This window comes from Pristiophorus japonicus, chromosome 2 (genome assembly GCF_044704955.1).
Source record: "Pristiophorus japonicus isolate sPriJap1 chromosome 2, sPriJap1.hap1, whole genome shotgun sequence".
Taxonomy (NCBI): domain Eukaryota; kingdom Metazoa; phylum Chordata; class Chondrichthyes; family Pristiophoridae; genus Pristiophorus; species Pristiophorus japonicus.
Window position 1 is genome coordinate 266,298,617 of NC_091978.1, and position 17,114 is coordinate 266,315,730.

General features: G+C 44.8%; 1 protein-coding gene and 1 long non-coding RNA gene across 8 annotated transcripts in view; one reads left to right on the forward strand and one right to left on the reverse strand.

Moving 5' to 3' along the window:
• The window catches only part of spock3 (SPARC (osteonectin), cwcv and kazal like domains proteoglycan 3), a 1,033,635-nt gene that overhangs the window by 677,854 nt on the left and 338,667 nt on the right, over positions 1 to 17,114 (forward strand). The window lies entirely within an intron of this gene.
• LOC139245886 (uncharacterized) overlaps positions 1 to 17,114 on the reverse strand; it is a 69,410-nt gene that overhangs the window by 21,156 nt on the left and 31,140 nt on the right. The window contains exon 3 of one of the 4 annotated variants that reach the window (XR_011590143.1): positions 5,777 to 6,023. The exons of the other annotated variants lie outside the window; for them this stretch is intronic. This is a non-coding gene — a long non-coding RNA (uncharacterized lncRNA). Of the gene's footprint in view, positions 1 to 5,776; positions 6,024 to 17,114 lie in introns of those variants that run through there. 4 annotated transcript variants of the gene reach the window in all.

Here is a 17,114-nt window from a genome sequence, read left to right on the forward strand (position 1 = left end):
TTTCAACTTTTTTTTTTGACGTAGTCGGGCCAAAATAAATGGGCGTAACTCTTCAAATACGCCAAAAGCAGTATTGGGGAAAATTGAGCCCATGGTTATTGTTGAGGTAACGCTTCAGAGACCGAACCTCATTTGGGTGAAATGCGTCCACGCTGTCTCAGTTGCTTTTCGACCGAGACCACCTCTGGTTCTTCTAATGAGTCGAGTCGGGTAGGTCTTAATTCAATATCAGGTCTTTATTTCTCGAGCGTATGCACGGAGAGCCTCTCTCGACCACTCGAGGTGGAACACTCTGCAGAATACAGAAATGGTTACATTCTTACACCTTTCTTGGTTCCTGTCCATGTGCTCCTGGGGGCGGTCCGCAGGGCGTGGCTCACATTCTTTCTCCTTGATTATATTATATTTGCGTATCTATCGATAGTCGAAAGTTCTTGGCTTGCTTTTAATCCATTTAGTACATTGTTATGTATGCAATAAAGGTTCAAACTGAGTACTGTTTAACTAAGCAAGGTACAACCTTGGCTCTGGTTTATTGAGGCCCAAAATGCCTGACTCTCAAAATGGCTGACCTTTTATACCCGAGCAGCACCATGTGCGTGCTGCTTAGTGGCCTCCAACAATGACGCCATTTGGTGGCTACAAACAGAATGTACATACATGCCAATACCCCCCTCTGAGATCTTATCACAGTCTTTCACAGGTTGAAATGATCCGGTGCTTTGCGCTCCCGGGTTTACTGTCTCAGTTCGATTCCAGCCTTGGGTGAGTGTGCGGGGTCTATTGTGGCTGAAGACTGAATGACTGACTTGTTGGGGGTGGCAGTGGCCATGTCAGGAATTGCAAGTCCATTTTTAGTGAACAGGTCCATGATGGAAATTCCAGGTTCACTGATGACCCTTGAGTCCTCTGAAGACTGCTGGTGTGTGCCTCAGCTTTGTCTGATCCATGTGTTCCCTTCAAGTTTGCCCATTCCTGAGCTTAATAACGAATACTCTGTTGCCCTCCTTGGCCATGACTGTACCAGCGATCCATTTGGGACCCTGACCATAGTTTAACAATATACAGGATCATTAACAGAAACCTCACGTGACACAGTTGCACGATCGTGGTACCCTTGTTGACTTTGTCTTCTGTATTTAACATGTTTATTTAAATTGGATGTACCAGAGATAGTTTGGTCTTGAGACCTCTGTTTATCATGAGTTCAGCAGGCGAGAACACTGTGAGTGTGTGGGGTCTTGTCCTGTAACTCAGCAGTATGCAGGACAAGCGGGTCTGCAGTGACCCTTGGGTTACTCTCCTCATGCTTTGCTTGATAATTTGTACTGCACGTTCAGTTTGCCCATTGGATGCAGGCTTGAATGGTGCTGATCTTACATATTTTATGCCATTGAGTTTCACAAACTCCTGAAACTCCTGACTGGTGAAGCATGACCCATTGTCGCTCACCACTATATCAGGCAGACCATTTGTCGCGAACATGACATTGAGATTCTCTATGGTTGCAGCAGATGTGCTGGATGACATGATTATGCATTCTATCCACTTCAAATAAGCGTCCACCACCACTAAAAACACCTTGTCCAGGAAGGGACCTGCAAAATCTACATGGATCCTGGACCAAGGTTTGGATGGCCACGACCACAGATTCAGCGGCGATTTCGCTGGTGCTTTGCTGAGCTGCATGCAAGTGTTGCACTAATGCACGCATGCTTTCAGCTCAGAATCAATTCCTGGCCACCATACATGGGACCTGGCGATGGCTTTCATTATCACTATACCAGGATGTGTGCTGTGTAACTCACGCACCAACTTCTCTCTCCCTTTCTTGGGCATTACAACGCGATTGCCCCACAATATGCAATCTGCTTGAATAGACAGTTCGTCCTTGCGACGAATGTATGGTTTGGCCTCCTCACACATTTGCTTAGGTATGGCAGACCAATCCCCTTTGAGGATGCAATCCTTTACCACCGATAAAATCGGGTCCTGGCTGGTCCAGATCTTAATTTGTTCAGCCATGACAGGGGTTCCTGCATTCTCAAAAGCATCCATGATTAACATTAGATCTACCGGTTATGGCATTTCCACATCCGGTGTGGGCAACGGCAACCGGCTCAAAGCATCGGCACAATTCTCTCTGCCAAGTCTGTGGCGAATTACATAATCATAGGCAGATAATGTCAGCACCCACCTTTGGATACGGGTTGAAGCGTTGGTTTTGATACCTTTGCTCTTGGAAAATAATGAAATGAGCAGCTTGTGATCAGTCTCTAATTTGAACCTCAGACCAAACAGGTATTGATGCATCTTTTTAACACCATACACACACGCTAAAGCTTCTTTTTCTACTATGCTGTAGGCTCTTTCTGCTTTAGCCAAACTTTTGGATGCATACGCGACAGGTTGAAGTTTCCCCGACTCATTGGCTTGTTGGAGTACGCAACCAATTTCACATGACGATGCGTCACAGACCAAAACTAAACATTTACATGGGTCGTAATGTACCAGCAACTTGTTCAAGCAAAGCAGATTGGCGGCTTTCTCGAAAGCTCTGTCTTGCGATGCGCCTCACACCCAGTTGTCGCCTTTTCTCAATAGCATGTGCAGTGGTACTATTAAGGTGCTCAATTTAGGTAGGAAGTTACCAAAGTAGTTGAGTAGACTCAGGAACAAACACAGCTCCATCACATTCTGAGGCTTGGATGCATTCTTGATGGCCTTGGTTTTCATGTCAGTAGGCCTGATGCCATCAGTGGCGATTTTCCTCCCGAGGAATTCAACCTCCGGTGCCATAAAGACGCACTCCGAGCATTTCAGTCTGAGTCCCACTCTATCCAAATGCAGTAGAACCTCTTCCAGGTTGTTCCGATGTTCCTTGGAGTCACGACCGGTGATCAGGATGTCATCTTGGAACACGACGGTTCTGGGAACAGACTTCGGTAGACTTTCCATATTCCTCTGGAATATTGCTGCAGCCGAGCGAATTGCGAAAGGGCACCTGTGGTAAATAAGCAGTCCTATGTGCGTATTAATGCACGTAAGTCTCTTTGACATCTCGACCAACTCCTGTGTCATATAGGCCGATGTCAAGTCCAGTTTTGTGAACGACTTCCCACTGGCTAGCGTCGCAAACAAGTCTACAGCCTTCGGTAACAGCTATTGATCTTGTTTCGAAACCCTGTTGATCGCAGCCTTGTGGTCTCCACAGATTCTGACTGTGCCATCACTTTTCAGCACAGGTACAATGGGGCTGGCCCATTCATGAAATTTGACCGGTGATATGATCCCTTTACACTGCAGTCTGTCCAGTTCAATTTCGACCTACTCCCTCATCATTTACATCACTGCCCGAGCTTTATGATGGACGGGTCTTGCACCTGAGTAGACGTGGATCTGCACCTTGGCTCCTGTGAAGTTGCCGATACCCGTTTCGAATAACGAAGGGAACTTGCTCAATACTTGGGCACATGTATCTTCCTCCGATGACAACGCCTTTATGTCGTTCCAGTCGCATCTGATTTTCTCCAAACAGCTCCTGCCGAGCAGCAATGGGCCATTGCCTGGAACAATCCACAGCGGTAACTCGTGAACCGCACCTTTATATGACACATTAATTTGTGCACTGCCAATCACCTTTATCCGTTCTTTGGTGTACGTGCACAGCTTGGCGTTAACAGAGCTCAGTCTGGGCCTCACAGTCTTAGTGCCCCACAGCTTATTAAGTACCCTCTCATTCATGATCGATTGACTCGCCCCCGTATCCAGTTCCATCGATACCGGTATCCCATTAAACTTCACATTAATCAAAATTGGTTTAGTCTTGGTTATGAAGGAATACAGTCCATACACTTCCTCCTCTGGCATCTCGGATTGCGTATCTGGATCCGCGCTAGTCTGACTCTCATCCTCCACATGGTGTGTGGCAGCTCGCTTGCTCATCTGCGGAGATGCCCCACTCTCAGACAACCTTTGAAACTATATTGCTTAAATCGGCACTGCTGATGTCGATGATTTCCCCCACAACGCCAACACGGAGAGGTCGAATACATTCCCGTTGGTGGACTTTGGGCAGCCACAGGTTTCGCGAACGCAGCCAGATAGGCTCTGCCATGTGCCGCTCTGCCGAACGCCGAATCAATCGCATTTACAATACTTGCCGAGGTTTGGTTCTTAATCGCTATTTGCTTTAGATGCCTGTTTGTCGCCATATATGATTGAGCGATCTGGATGGCCCTTTTTAAATCCAACTCCTCCGCCACCAGAAGTTTGCGCAGGATCACCCCGTGGTTGATACCGATAACAAAGAAGTCCCGCAGCATGTCTGCCAACACCGTCCCGAACTTGCACGGTCCCGCTAGACGTCTCAGGTCGGCAATGAATTCTGCTGCGCTCTTGCCCTCCGATCGAACGTGTGTATAACACCTGTATCTCGAGATGATGATGCCGTCGTCTGGCTTGAGGTGCTCCCGTACTAATGTACACAACTCCTCGTACATTTTCCCTGTTGGATCACTAGGCATGAGTAGATTCTTTATCAGACTGTAGATCTTTGAACCGCACACAGTGAGGAACACAGCCCGGCACCGATCTGCGTCGTCGACCCCTTTCATTTTGTTGGCCACGAAGTACTGGTTCAAACGGCTCACAAAGTCTGCCCATTCTTCTCCCTCCACGAATCGCTCTAAAAATCCAATCGTACTAATTTTGCAAACAAAGATTCTTGTATTCTCGTCGCCAAATGTTATGTGTGCACTAAAGGTTCAAACTGAGTACTGTTTAACTAAGCAAGGTACAACCTTGGCTCTGCTTTATTGAGGCCCAAAGTGCTTGACTCTCAAAATGGCTGTCCTTTTATACCTGAGCTGCACCATGTGCGTGCTGCTCAGCGGCCTCCAACAATGACCCCATCTGGTGGCTGCAAACAGAATGTACATACATGACACACATCTAGCTTATTTACCTTGTTTGCCTACCTGACTCGACATTCTTGAGTCATTACCTCAGAAATAGTGACAATGGCAGTTTGTTAATTAGATCAGTATAGTATCCTGTCTGTGTTCTGTAACTAGATCAGTATTTCCCTGACAACTTTCCTGATTGAATTTCCATCATGCTATTTTCCTACAACAGTTATTATCTTCTACTGTGAGACATAAGAGCTCCATGATACTCTCCCACAGATTGGGGAGGCCCCAGCTTCACCTGCTCCCCTTGCAGACCAGGTTAACTAAGGTGTCATCGTCCAAGGGAATCAGGGAATTGTCATTTCTGAGCCATTCTTCAGGTCACATTTGTTCCATTTTATTAAGTGCCACCTTCTCGTGCGAGTAGTGAAATAGTTTTGACATGTTGAAAGGTGAAGAGACAGACATGTTGTTGTTTTTATATCTTCACACTCTTCCCTTGGAGAATAGTGTGAAGTAGTGGAAGGATTTGGAGGCTAATTAAAAGTCTAACCGCTCCTGTCATGGCCACAACCATATTTATACCTGCAACTAGATGGGCTCCCACAACACATATGATGAGATGGTCACCCACATCCCAGTCGTGATTATCCTGTTGGATGTCAACCCAAAATTCAGAGCCAGAACTCCCATCCCCATTTCACAGGAACATCTGGAGCAACTGCAATTGTATGCCCTGTCGGTATGTATGATTCACAATAAAACAACTATTTTGGTCATGGCTCAACCATATGGTACAATAGATTGCCTGGCAAAACTTTGTCGCATGTATAAATATGCCATGTACCTGGTAAATGGAACCTTTGGGCCGGATTTTCACCAGGTTTGCGACCGGTTTTCGCCGCAATTTGACCCTCCGCGGCGAAAACCCGTTCAGAGGGATCCTCAGGTACCTCTTTGCGGCGGCACTTCCAAGTACTGTCGGGGAGAGGTGCGCCGACGTGCAACGACGCAGATTGCCTTTGCGTCGTTCTTTCGGCACTCTTCCGACCCATACACCGCACCCAGAATACCTGTTGGTGCAGCCCTGCCAGCAGCGGTAAGTATGAAAACCTGCAAAAAAGGTTTGTATTTTAAAATTATTTTTCAGCGATTTAGTAAATATTTTGTGAATATTTTTTGAATGTTTTTTTGAATGTTTTTTTCTCCCTCCCAAAGCCTCGCTTGCAGCGCTCCCGACCCCGGACTAAAGTTGCCGAAACATGCAGTTTGCGCCGTGAATCGTCGTGCAACACCTCCTTATGCCCCTGGCACAGGCATAAAAGCTGAAACTTTGGCCTAAAAACGGGGTAGCACGGACAAATGATAATTTTGGCGTGAAACTACTGTTTTCCAAAGACTGAAAATCTAGCCCATTGAGTATGCATCCTCCAAGGGAGTTCAGGGATTGTATTTTCTAAGCCAACCTCCAGTTCATGTCTGTTTCCTTTTATTCTTGAACCTGAAAGACTTACATATTTAAGGTACTTACTGCAGTAGGTTCTACAAAAATGTTGGTTGCTCTTCAAATGGGGTGCTTCGGTCCTGATGCTTCTGTCCCTTAAACTTTAAGGTGCTGCTGCAGGGCCTTCAGATTCAATCATCGTGCCCAATTTCCCACTTCCAGATTGACAAACTGCCTATTGGGGTGCGCATTTCGAACTAGCAACTAATGAACCACATTATAACGAGGATCCAAAGCAAAATGGTTTGGGCCCCCAGCTGACTGTTCGGAGCAGACATTGTGCATGACACCCACCGATTTACGCTCCATATGAAAATCATCACCATTGTGTCAGCCACTGGGTAATGCTAATCTTTTTCCCTCAGGCAGTCTCGAATATCTGTCGTGATGCCTCTGGGTTGTTGGATGGCTTGTCCGACCTCTAGTCCTGGATAAGTCACAACTTCTTCCAGTTAAACATTGGAAAGACTAAAAGCATTGTCTTCAGCCCCACCACACATTCCTTATAATCACCACCAATTCCATCCCATCGCTGGCCATTGTCTCAGGTTAGACTGAACTGCCATATCCTCTCCATCACAAAGATCACCTAGTTCCACCATCGTAATGTCAACTGTTTCAACCCATCTGCTGCTGAAACCCTCATCTATTGGACTATTCCAATGCTCTCTGCTGGCCAGCCTCCCATTTTTCACTCTCCGTAAACATCAACCCAGAAAAACTCTCTTGCCTGTATCCTAGCTCGCACCAAGTCCTTCTCACTCATCACCCTTGTGCTCGCTGACCTACATTGGCTCCTGGTCACTCCAAGCCTCAAATTTAAAATTCTTATCCACATGTTTCAATCGCTTCATGGCCTTGTTCCTCCCTATCTCTGTAACTTTTCCAGCCCTACAACCCTCTGAGATCTCTGCATTCTTCGAACTCTGGCCAAGTGCATCTCTCACCATTGAGGATTGTGCCTTGAGCAATCTGACCCTCCACTCTGAAATTCCCTCCCTAAAGCTCTCTGTCTCTCCACCATCCTTTCCTTTAAGAACTTAAAACTCACCTCTTCGATCAAGCTTGAGACTCAAGACAAAGGTCAGGGTGTGTGGAGTCAGTGGCCAGGTAGCAGCATGCAGTGAAAGATGGTTACAAAACAGAAAACGGAGGGTAGAAGTTAAAGGAAAATTCTCAAACTCAGAAAATGAAAAGTGGTGTTTTGCAAAAAAAGGAGTTAATGTTAAATTTATATAGAACCTTAGTTAGACTACACTTGGAGTACTGTGCATAGTTCTGGACTCCAAATTTCAAAAAAACATTGAAGCTCTGGAGAAAGCACATCAAAGATTTACAAGAATGTTACCAGAATTGAGAAGATGCATCTATTAGGAAAGATTGAGCAGATTGAAGTTCCCTTTTCTGGAAAAGAGATGATTAAGAAGAGACCTGATAGAGGTCTTTAAAATTAAGAGGAGGTTCAATAGTTTGGACATGGAGATACTGTTTCTACTTGTGAGTGAGTCTAGACCAAGAGGAGATATTTAAAACCTAGCCATTAACAGATTAAATAAAGAATTTAGGAGGAATTTCTTTACACAGAGAGTAGTGAGAATGCGGAACTCACTGTCACATGGAGTGTTTGAAACAGATAACATTTAAGGTGAGGCCTGATGCAAGCATGAGGGAGAAGAAAATATATGGGCAGCGTGTTTAATTTCTCTGCCATTTCATTAATCCCCATTATAATTTTCCTGACTCTATGTGTAAGGGACGCACATTTAATTTCGATAATCTTTTCCTTTTTACATATTTATAAATGCTTTTACCATCTGTTTTTATGTCGCTCGCTAGTTTACTCTCATATTCTATTTTCCCTTTTGTTGTATCTCGAATAAAGCAATGTGACTGAGTACTGTAGACATGAGTTAGTGTGACCTTAGTCTCTTTATTCTGACTCCAGAAGGCCTGCTTATATAAAGTGCTCCCTAGAGATGCTGGGATCCCTTGGGACTCCAACAGATGCGCCCTCTGGTAGCAGTAGAAATGCTGGTTACATGGTGTTGCATACATAACATCAGTCCCCACCGTCCCCCCCGCCAAAGTCAATGGTACACTTATTTACAGGGTGAGACGATCTGGGGCTTTCTGCTCCCTAGTCGATCGTCTCGGTACAAACACAGGTGCAGGTGAGTTCAGTGGGCCTTCGCTGGGCTGCTGAGGACGATGAGTTCAGCTTCGTAGTCAACCGTGATGTTGGTTGCTACTTGTGATTTTATCGGAGGGTCGAAGTTGGTGGTGTCCTCTTCAGTTTGCTCGTCGCTATCTGTGAATCGCAGTTTGGTTTGGTCTAAGCTAGTCCATTTGTAAGTTTGACCTCAAACACCTTATACCCTTCTTTGGCTACGACAGTGCCAGCAAGCCATTTGGGACCATGTACAGTGTTGAGTACATATATAGGGTCATTGATTTCAATATCGCGTGACAAATTTGTGTGATCATGGTATATGCTTTGTTGATGCCGCCTGCCCTCGCATGATCATGGAGATCAAGGTGGATTAGAGAGAGCCTTGTTTTGAGTAGTTTGGCAGGGGGAACCCCGGTGAGCGAGTGGGGTCTTGTGCAGTAGCTGAGCAGGACTCGGGACAGGCGAGTCTGCAGGGAGCCTTCCGACAGCATTTCAAGCTTTGCTTGATGATTTGGACTGCCTGTTCTGCCTGGCCATTGGATGCGGGCTTGAACGGGGCAGATGTGACGCGCTTGATCCTATTGCGAGTCATTAATTCCTTGAATTCAACGCTGGTGAAGCACGGCGCGTTGTCGCTGACAAGGACATCAGGCAGGCTATGCGTGGCAAACATGGCTCGTAGGTTTTCGATGGAGGCAGTGGACGTGCTTACAGACATTATTACAGACACTCAATCCATTTTGAATAAGCATCCACAACAACCAAGAACATTTTGCCGAGAAACGGTCCAGCGAAGTCAACGAGGATCCTAGACTACCGTTTGGAGGGCCATGACAAACTTAGTGGTGCCTCCCTGGGTGCATTGCTCAGTTGAGAGTAAGTGTTGCATTGACGCACGCAAAACTCCAAATCTGAGTTGATGCCGGGCCACCACATATGGGATCTGGCTATAGCTTTCATCATTACTATGCCTGGGTGGGTACTGTGTTGGCCGCTTATAAACGTTTCCCTGCCTTTCTTAGACAAAACCACGCGATTACCCCACAAAAGGCAGTCCGCCTGCATAGACATTTCGTCTTTGCGCCGCTGGAACAGCTTGATCTCTTCATGCATCTCTGCTGGGATGCTGGACCAGCTCCCATGGAGAACACAGTTTTTTACAAGGGACAGTAAAGGATCTTTGCTGGTCAGGTCCTGATCTGGCGGGCCATAACGGGTGACTTTTCGTTTTCAAATGCATCCATCACAAAGAGCAAGTCTGCAGACTGTGCCTTTTCCACCCCGGTGGTGGGCAATGGTAGCCGACTGAGAGCATCAGCGCAGTTCTCTGTGCCTGGCCTGTGGTGAATTACATAGTTATATGCAGACAGCGTGAGAGCCCATCTTTGGATGCGAGCAGAGGCATTGGTATTGATCCTTTGCTCTTTGCGAATAGCGATATGAGCGGCTTATGGTCAGTTTCTAACTCGAACTTAAGCCCAAACAGATACTGGTGCATTTTTTGCACCCCGTAAATGCATGCCAGAGCTTTTTCAATCATGCTGTAGGCTCTTTCGGCCTTGGACTAACTCCTGGACGCATAAGCAACTGGTTGCAATGTTCCCGATTCGTTTGCTTGTTGTAACACACACCCAACCCCGTACGAAGACGCATCGCAAGCTAGCACTAAACGTTTACATGGATCATACAGAACAAGCAGTTTGTTGGAACATAACAGATTTCTGGCTTTCTCAAAAGTAGTCTCTTGTGATTTCCCCCATACCCAGTCATCTCCCGTGTGTAACAACATGTGTAGAGGTTCTAGCAAAGTGCTTAACCTGGGTAGGAAATTACCAAAGTAATTGAGGAGTCCCAGGAATGACCGCAGCTCCGTCACATTCTGTGGTCTCGACACGTTCTTGATGGCATCCATCTTAGCATCGGTGGGTCTGATGCCGACTGCTGCAATTCTTCTCCCTAAGAACTCGACCTCAGGTGCCAGGAAAACACACTTCGAGCATTTCAACCTGAGCCCCACACAATCTAGCCGACTTAGAACCTCTTCGAGGTTCTTCAAATGTTCGACGGTGTCCCGACCTGTGAACAGTATGTCGTCCTGGAAAACCACGGCGCGCGGAACCGACTTTAGCAGACTCTCCATGTTCCTTTGAAAAATAGCCGCGGCCAATCGAATCCCAAACAGGCATCTATTGTAGATGAACAGATCTTTGTGCGTGTTGATGCAGTTGAGACCTTTCGAAGATTCCGCCAGCTCCTGCGTCATTTAGGCAGAGGTCAGATCCAATTTGGTGAACGTCTTCCCTCCTGCCAGCATCGCAAATAGGTCATCTGCCTTGGGTAGCGGGTACTGGTCCTGCAGCGAAAAATGGATAATTGTTACTTTATAGTCCCCACAAATTCTGACCGTGCCATCACCTTTGAGAACCAGAACAATCGGACTGGCCTACTCGTTGAAATCAACCGGCGTGATGATGCCCTATCATTGCAGCCTGTCCAGCTCGATCTCCACTTTCTCTCACATCATTATGGCAACGCATGTGCCTTGTGGTGGATGGGTCGTGTACCGGGAACCAAGTGGATCTGCACCTTCGCCCCAGAGAAACTTCCGATGCCTGGTTCAAACAGCGACAGGAACTTACTCAAGACCTAGGCACATGAGGCGTCGTCGACAGACAAAAGCGCTCGGATGTCATCGCAGTTCCAGCAGATTTTTCCCAGCCAGCTTCTGCCGAACAGTGTGGGGCCATCTCCTGGTACAATCCACAGTGGTAGTTTGTGCATCGCTCCATCGTAGGAGACTTTTACTGCTGCGCTGTCAATTACAGGCATCAGCTCTTTAGTGTAAGTTCTCAGCTTGGTATGAATAAGGCTCAGCTTAGGCCTTTGTGCCTTGTTGCACCACAGACTCTCGAAGGCCTTTTTGCTCATGATAGACTGACTCGCACCCAATTCCATGGATACTGGAATTCCATTCAGTTCAACTTTTAACATGATCAGTGGACATTTCGTGGTGAAGGTGCGTACTGCGTACACTTCTGCTTCCTTGGTTCGAGTCTCTAGTCCAGTTTGATCCGCCATGGATTGGTCTTCCTCTACAATGTGGTGGTTTGCAGGGTTTGCAGCTCGTCTGCACATTCACTGTAGGTGTCCCATTGTTCCACAACCTTTGCACGCATAGTGTTTGAAGCAGCATTGATGGGCTCGATGATCATCTCCGCAGCGCCAACAAGGTGTCAATTGCCTCGCATTCACGCTTGATGGCGGACTTGGAGTCATCTGAGGTTGTGCAGCTGCAGCCGTGTACGTTCTGCCATATGCATTCCTGCCTGAAAACGACATTACTTTGTGTACATTACTTGTCGAAGCATCTTTATGCTGGGAAATTTGTTTGGTGTTATTGCTGGTGGACATAAATGCTTGGGCTATCGTTATGGCTTTGCTCAGGTTCGGTGTTTCAACAGTCAACAGTTTGCGAAGGATACCGTCATGGCCAATGCCAAGCTCAAAAAAGTCTCTTAGCATTTGCTCCAGGAATCTATCGAATTCGTAATATCCTGCAAGGCGCTTTAGTTCGGCGACGTAGCTCGCCACTTCCTGGCCTTCAGACTGTTGACATGTGTAAAATCGATGCCTTGCAATCAGAACGCTCTCCTTCGGATTTAGGTGCTCCCGGACCAGCGTACACAGTTCTTCATATGATTTGGTTGTTGGTTTCACCGGAGCAAGAAGATTCTTCATGAGGCCATAGGTTGTTGCCCCACAGACGGTGAGGAGGATCGCCCTTCATTTGGCAGCGTTCACATTCCCTTCCAGCTCGTTGGCCACAAAGTCTTGGTCGAGTCGCTTCACAAAGACTTCCCAATTGTCACCTTCTGAGAATTTCTCCAGGATTCCAACAGTTCTCTGCATTTTCGCGTGATGGTTCGTTATCTCGTCGCCAATTGTTGTATCTCGAATAAAGCAATGTGACTGAGTACTGTAGACTTGAGTAAGTGTGACCTTAGTCTCTTTTTTCTGACTCCAGAGTGCTGGCACAGCATGGGAGACCTGCTTATATACAGTGCTCCCAAGGGATGCCCTCCAACATTTGCGCCCTCTGGTGGCGGTAGAAATGCTGGTTACATGGTGTTGCATACATAACACCTTTCATTATCAATTTCTTCGTACTCCTTGGCTGAATTCTAAAATCCTCTCAATCCTCAGGCATACTGCTCTTTTTGGCAACATTATAAGCCTCATCCTTTGATCTAATACTATCTTTAACTTCTCTTGTTAGCCACGGTTGAACCACTTTTCCCTTGGGGTTTTTGTGCCTTAAAGGAATGTATGTTTGATGTAAATTATGTATTAACTCTTTAAATGCTAACCATTGCTTGTCTACTGTCATATATTTTAATGTAGTTTCCCAATCTACCTTAGCCAACTCGACCCTCATACCTACATAGTTTGCTTTGTTTAGATTTAAGACCCTAGTTTCGGATTTAAATCACTTTCAAACTCAATATAAATTTCTGATATATTATGGTCACTCTTCCCTAAAGGCCCCTTTATTACAAGGCTATTAATTAACCTTTCTCAGTGCACAATACTCGATCTAAAATAACTTGTTCCCTTGTTGGTTCATCAAAATACTGATCTAGAAAACCATCTTGTATACATTCCATGAATTCGTCCTCCACACAACTACTGCATTTTTGGTTTGCCCAGTCTATATGTAGATTAAAGCCCCCCGTGAATACTGTATTACCTTTGTTACATGCACCTGTAATTTCCTGATTTATGCTGTGCCCTGCATTACCACTACTGTTTGGGAGCCTATAAACAACTCCCACGAATGTTTTCTGCCCCTTGCTGTTCCTTAGCTCCAGCCAAACTGATTATACCTCTAGATTTTCCGAGCTAAGATCCTTTCTCTCTACTGCCTTTATCCCATCCTTTATTATCAGGGGTACCCCTCCACCTTTTCCATTTTGCCTATCTCTTCTAAAAGTTAATTATCCTGGAATATTTAGTTCCCAACCTTGTTCACTTTGCAACCACGTCACTGTAATGGCTATTAATTTCTATCTGCACTATTAATTCATCTATTTTGTTGCGAATGCTTCGTGCACTTAGATATTGTCCCTTTAGCTTTGATTTTTTTCTATTTTTCCCTGATGTCACCTTAGTCAATTATGCCTTGTTTCCTTTGTTACCCTCTCTGTCCCTTCCTGACCTACTCTGCTTATTTTTATTTTTAATAAGCCCACCACCCCATTCTCAGGTCAACTAGGGATGCGCACTAATTGCTGCCCTTGCCAATAATACCCACATCCCAAGAATTAATATGAATAAAACCTTAATTCGGACACCCAGTAGCTCAGTGCTGCTTGTCCCACTAGCCGTTGGCACTTCTCTCACCCTGGATTAAAATTGGGGTTTACGTATTTGGTGGACAGCAAAGTTTAATTTTGAAAAATATATAAGAACAAATCAGCATGCAAAAATGCTTGGAGTAGAATTGTTTTCAAAATGTGTGTGCCATCAGAAAATCCGTTAATAAGACGAGTTCTTTGTCCCCAGCCATATTCCTTCACAGAAAACGTATCAATAATCCACAGTGTTTTACAAATCAATTTAATTAATAAAGCCTTAAAACAGATTTGGTGCATTCAGTAAATTTGATTTGCTTCTGCTTTAGATCAACAAATCAAGACATAATTAACAAAAACAAATTAAAAAAGAAAATTCAATCCTCTCAGCATGTTACCATAACATAAATGTTAACATACTGAAAAAACATTTTAATGAATTCCATGATAAATAAATTATTTTTGTCATAAAAAGTATCAAAACCTCAACAATTCAAATCTTGGAATACAATAAAAAATATTAACTTGACAAGTAGTCTTTATATTAGTTCCATTGTCTTTCATTGTGAATGGAGAATATACATTGATGATTGCTACTGCCTTCACTATATTGTGGAGAAAATGTTCTCAAAGTATATAAATTTACATTTTATAACTTCTAATCTATAATAAATTAAAAATTATTATATAATGTCAGAACCCTATATAATCCTTTTGCATGTGACATCTATAGGCAACACACTTAAAATAGGACTTTCCAATGTACGGTGACATTTTGTGCTACTCTTTAACTGCTGCATCTGCAGGCTAGAAACAGAGAAACATAAAAAATAGGTGCAGGAGTAGGCCATTCGGCCCATCGAGCCTGCACCACTATTCAATAAGATCATGACTGATCATTCACCTTAGTACCCCTTTCCTGCTTTCGCCCCATACCCCTCGATCCCTTCAGCCGGAAGGACCATATTTAACTCCCTCTTTAATATATCCAATGAACTGGCATCAACAACTCTCTATGGTAGGGAATTCCACAGGTTAACAACTCTCTGAGTGAAGAAGTTCCTCCTCATCTCAGTCCTAAATGGCTTACCCCTTATCCTTAGACTGTGTCCCCTGGTTCTGGACTTCCCCAATATTGGGAACATTCTTCCTGCATCTAACCTGTCCAGTCCCATCAGAATTTTATATGTTTCTGTGAGATCCCCTCTCATTCTTCTAAACTCCAGTGAATAAAGGCCCAGTCGATCCAGTCTCTCCTCATATGTCAATCCAGCCATCCCGGGAATCAGGATGGCTCCATCAATAGCAAGACCGTCCTTCCTCAGATTAGGAGACCAAAACGGAATGCAATATTCCAGGTGAGACCTCACCAAGGCCCTGTACAACTGCAGTAAAACCTCCCTGCTCCTATACTCAAATCCCCTAGCTATGAAGGCCAAGATACCATTTGCCTTCTTCACCACCTGCTGTACCTGCATGCCAACTTTCAATGACTGATACACCTTTCCTTTTCCTAATCTGCCACCATTCTGATAATATTCTGCCTTCGTGTTTTTGCCCCCAAAGTGGATAAACTCACATTTATCCACATTATACTGCATCTGCCATTCATTTGCCCATTCACCTAACCTGTCCAAGTCACTCTGCAGCCTCTTAGCATCCTCCTCACAGCTCACACCGCCACCCAGTTTAGTGTCATCTGCAAACTTGGAGATATTACACTAAATTCCTTCATCCAAATCATTAATGTATATTGTAAATAGCTGGGGTTCCAGCACTCAGCCCTGCGGCACCCCTCTAGTCACTGCCTGCCACTCTGAAAAGGACCCGTTTATCCCGACTCTCTGCTTCCTGACTGCCAACCAGTTCTCTACCCAGGTCAGTACATTACCTCCAATACCATGTGCTTTAATTTTGCACACCAATCTCTTGTGTGGAACCTTGTCAAAAGTCCAAATACACCACATCCACTGGTTCTCCCTTGTCCACTCTAGTAGTTATATCCTCAAAAAATTCCAGATTTGTCAAGCGTGATTTCCCTTTCATAAATCCATGCTGACTTGGACTGATCCTGTTACTGCTTTCCAAATGTGCTGTTATTTCATCTTTAATAATTGATTCCAATATTTTCCCCACGACTGATGTCAGGCTAACCGGTCTATAATTACCCGTTTTCTCTCTCCCTCCTTTTTTAAAAAGTGGTGTTACATTAGCTACCCTCCAGTCCATAGGAACTGATCCAGAGTCGATAGACTGTTGGAAAATAATCACGAATGCATCCACTATTTCTAGGGCAAGTTCCCTTAGTAATCTGGGATGCAGACTATCAGGCCCCGGGGATTTATCGGCCCTCAATCCCATCAATTTCCCTAACATAATTTCCTGCCTGATAAGGATATCCTTCAGTTCCTCCTTCTCACTAAACCCTCGGTCCCCTAATACTTCCGGAAGGTTATTTGTGTCTTCCTTCATGAAGACAGAACCAAATTATTTGTTCAACTGGTCTGCCACTTCTTTGTTCCCCATTATAAATTCACATGAATCTGACTGCAAGGGACCTACGTTTGTCTTCACTAATCTTTTTCTCTTCACATGTCTATAGAAGCGTTTGCAGTCAGTTTTTATGTTCCCGGCAAGCTTCTTCTCATACTCTATTTTCCCCTTCCTAATTAAACATTTTGTGCTCCTCTGCTGAATTCTAAATTTCTCCCAGTTCTCAGGTTTGCTGCTTTTTCTGGCCAATTTATATGCCTCTTCCATGGATTTAACACTATCCTTAATTTCCCTTGTTAGCCATGGTTAAGCCACCTTCCCCATTTTATTTTTACTCCAGACAGGGATGTACAATTTTTGAAGTTCATCCATGTGATCTTTAAATGTTTGCCATTGCCTATCCACCGTCAACCCTTTAAGTATCATTTGCCAGTCTATTCTAGCCAATTCACGTCTCATACCATCGAAGTTACCTTTCCTCAAGTTCAGGACCCTAGTCTCTGAATTAACTGTGTCACTCTCCATCTTAATAAAGAATTCTATCATATTATGGTCACTCTTCTCCAAGGGGCCTCGAACAACAAGATTGCTAATTAGTCCTTTCTCATTACACATCACCCAATCTAGGATGGCCAGCCTTCTAGTTGGTTCCTTGACATATTGTTCCAGAAAACCAACCCCAATAC